The sequence below is a fragment of the Tupaia chinensis genome, unplaced genomic scaffold (genome assembly GCF_000334495.1).
Source record: "Tupaia chinensis unplaced genomic scaffold, TupChi_1.0 Scaffold000232_1, whole genome shotgun sequence".
NCBI classification, from domain to species: Eukaryota; Metazoa; Chordata; class Mammalia; order Scandentia; family Tupaiidae; genus Tupaia; species Tupaia belangeri.
This window is the reverse complement of record NW_006159708.1, coordinates 1,354,948-1,359,009: the sequence shown is the minus strand read 5'-3', so window position 1 is coordinate 1,359,009 and position 4,062 is coordinate 1,354,948. Positions and strand designations below refer to the sequence as shown.

Here is a 4,062-nt window from a genome sequence, read left to right as displayed (position 1 = left end):
ACCACCCTGCCACCTGCTGGCCCTGTGGCTGCTTTCTTCTACCACAGCAGGGACAGAGGTTGTATGGCTCACAAACTCAAAACGTACTGTTTGGTTTCCTGACCCCCTAAGCTATTTTTTTTGTTAATATTGATACTAAAACTTGGGAATTAAAAGTAAAATAGGGTAAAAAACAAGTTTAAAAAAAATATATATATATATCGGGAACCAGCAGTTAGCGTAATGGCTCTGTTGCTGTACTCCCACATAGTCGACCGCAGTTCACGTTCCGGACCCGGTAGCTTAAAACTCACGCTGGGCGTGTGTGTGTGTGCCCAAGATCCCAAGAGGAGAATGGAGTAGAAGGGATTGCGGCTCTCTCGCTTTCTGTCTCTCTGTCTCTGTCTGTCTGTCTGGCGAGTGCACGTGCCCTATAGTGAAAAAGCCTCTCCCCACCCCCCCCAAAAAAATATATATCATACATGAAGCTTAAAAATAAAAGAACTATGGAAACATGCATATGTATTAAAAAGATGCCAGAACTATATTAAGAAATGTGAGGACCAGCGGTTAGCGTAATGGCTATGTTGCTGGACTCCCACGTAATCATCCATGGTTCACATCCCAGACCTGGTGGCTTGAACTCACACCGGGCACGTGTGCGTGCGTACCCAAGATCCCGAGAGGAGAATGGAGGAGAAGGGATTTCGGCATGACCATCCCCCCTGGGGGGTGATTTCTCGCTTTCTGTCTCTCTGTCTGTCTGGCGAACGCACGCGCCCTATAGCAAAAACCTTTAAAAAAATAAAAGAAATGTGATACAATGCTAATATTCATGACTGCTTTGAAATATCTTTGTAATAATTTTTTTATTTAAAAGTTTGGTCCTCTTTGGGGCCAGCAGTTGGCATTGGTGGTTAAAGGCTCTGGACTCTCACATGGCTGAGTGTAGTTCAAGTCCTGGACCTGGTGCCTTGCTTTCTCTCTTTCTCTCTTCTCTGTTCTCTCTAGTCAAATTAAAATAAAGCAAAAAAATGAAATAACATAAACAATACTTAAAAAATTTTTTTTGAGCTTCCAAATAGTTAAAAAAAGAGAAGTGCATATTCATTGTCTAAGGGCACATAGGTATCTAGAAACAAAAAGGCACACAAATAATATTTTATATAATTGCTTTTAATATATTGAGGTTACCTTTCTTTGTGTGATATGTAAGTTATTTGTGTGTATTTAACTTAATTTTTAAATTGTATTTTGTAGCAATATTTTTAAAGAATTATATATTATTTAACTTTATCTACCTACTCATTTATTTTAATTTGACCAGAGAGGCTCAAGAGAGAGGGAAAGTGAGAAAGAAAGCCTCCAGGTCCAGGACTCAAACTGCAGTTGGCCATGTGAAAGTCCAGCGCCCTTAACAGCCAAGCCACTTGCTGGCCCTTTAGCATTATTTTTCTACTAAGAGTCCTATAGTGACATTTTTTCATAATGTTAAAAGGTAGCATTTATTAGTTGCTTACTATATGGTACATGCACAAAGCAGCATTTTACTTATTACCTGATTTAATTCTCACAACTCAGTGTGGTGAGTACTGTATTCTACTACTTTATAATTGATATTCTAAGAGATCTGAGTAACTGGATGAAGATGATAAATATATTAAGTGCTGAAACCTAGTCTTTCTTATGCCAGATCCAACCATGTTCCAAATCACTATGACTAAAGTAGGGCTTAAAGCCATGGTTCTCAGCCATGGGTGATTTGACTCTTGGGAGCACAATGTGTGGAGACATTTCTGGTTATGACACCTGAAGTGGTGATGCTGGGTAGAGGCCAGGGATGCTTCTAAACAGTATAAAATGTGCAAGACAGCATCTCCTCACACCATGCCCCCCAAATGTCAGCAGTTCCAAGGCTGAGAAAACCAGTTTAAAAGAAGGGTTCTAAAGTTAGAGTCATGGAACATAAAGAATTAAAAATGAGATCCTAGCCTTAACTCACCTGTCTGCAGAAGTTTTAAGAGAGACTGTACCTATTCTTAGAATCCTCAAAGTAAATGCTGTACCATTATACCTAGATGTGGTACCTCCCAAAGATATGAAAAATCAAAACAAGATGGGCACTTTCTATAGCTAATTTTTCCATCTTATTTTTATGTCTCTTGGGCCTCTGCAATACCTTAATTTGGAGAGGTTGGCTAGGTGACTAGGGGTTTTAAGTATGACATCATGAGTTTTTACAGCCTCCATGTCTAGGAAAGTGTGCATTTCTTTCAACTTTGCCACCTCTGGAGAGCTGTCTTGAGAAGGCTCAGTAATGACCTTTAGTTAAGTACTGGAGCATGTGCATATGTTTTTAGTTGCTATATTAAGTCTTAAGGATGTAGATTAAAATAGAATAGTATCTAAGACATGTCCTAGAGATAACAACCAAAACATGTTGAGAACATTTGAATTTCAGAAATAGGAGAAATTTGTATGGACAAAAATATACAGAGTAGACTGTATGGAAATAGGAATTTGCCTACTATCTTGAAGCAAAAGAAGAAAGAGGATATTCTAGATTTTGGTGGCAAGAGAGGGAAGGGGTAAAGGACAGAAAAAAATGAGTAAAGATATGTTGAGTTTGTGTATTTATCAGAGAGAGAGAGAATGAGAAAATGCCAGCATATCGTGATAAAGTATAGGCGAATATTTTCCCAAAGAGATTAAGAAGTTCTTTGGCTAACTTATTTATATAAACTTTTAGGGATGATAATATTTTGACGAAAGAGTCAAATGTCTGCTTATATTTAATTGAAGTAAAATATGTGTATTTATTAGGAATCACATTTTATTTGAAAAATGATGCTTTTTCTATTCTTATTTTTAAAAAGAATTACTTAATTTTATTAGTTTTATTTTAATTTGATGAGAGAGAGAAAGAAAGCGAGAAAGCCAGCCATCAAGTCCAGGACTTGAACCATGGTCATCCACATGAGAGTGCAGTTCCCTTAAACACCACACCACCTGCTGGCCCCTCTACTCACATTTTATAAAACAATTTGAGAAAACTTCTACATCCTTGTCTTTATCACTAAAGACATTTGTAGGAAATAAATCACTAGATGCTAGATTGGGAAGGGAACTCAAAAAAGAAAACTGAACCAGAGACTTGATGTATATTCAGAATATGAATATGCTGGGTACCAGCAGGTAGCATGGTGGTTAAGGTGCTGGACACTCCCACATGACCAACTACAGTTCGAGTCCTGGACCTGGTGGCTTACTTTCTCACTTTCCCTCTTTCTCGCTCTCTGTCTCTCTCTCTGGTCAAATTAAAATCAATGAATGAATATGTAAAATTAACAGAATACTGTATATATGTGTGATTTTTGATTGATTAAGTAGAATTATGAATTATCAATTGAAATTTCCATAAAAAACTGATAAACAAATTGTATGGTGTAATCAGGAAATGAAAATTAGTAAGAGTCGAGTTCTAAAGACATTATCTTCTACATCTCTTTTTGTTTAAGAGAAAAAACTTGAGACTGGCCCTGTAGTTTTGTAACTAGTGGTTAAGGGATCTGATCCCACATGGCCAACTGCAGTTTGAATCCCAGCCTTAGCAGCTTGAACAATATGTTCGGTGCATGCGCATGTGTGTCCGTGCATACCTTAAATCTTGAGAGGATGGAGAAATGGAGAAGGGATTGTGGCAGGACTACATCCCAATTTTTTTGGGGGGGGGCAGGTGCTTTTCCCCTCTCCCTGTCTCTGTCTCTCTGGTAAATGCACACACCCTCTGGGGGAAAGAAAAAAATACATTAAATGTATGTATGATTAGATTGTTAGTGAAAGAAAACAATGCAGAAGTATATATCTACAGCCCAAAGTACATGTATTTTTGGAAAGTTACATTACTCCAAAAGAGATTACTTTTTAGAAAAATTCTGTAATAAAGCCAGAGTCCAATGAAATTATTCTTTATTCATACAATTAAGTTTGAGTTGATATTATTGAGAGTTAGATATTTTGACTAATAGAAATTATAGCTTTGGTTTTTTTTTTTTTTTGGAGAGGTTTTCGCTATAGGGCAGG

The 4,062-nt window shown here is 37.3% G+C and overlaps 1 protein-coding gene across 5 annotated transcripts in view; it reads left to right on the top strand.

The window, feature by feature from the left end:
* KIF2A (kinesin family member 2A) overlaps window positions 1-4,062 on the top strand; it is a 44,430-nt gene that overhangs the window by 27,199 nt on the left and 13,169 nt on the right. The window lies entirely within an intron of this gene.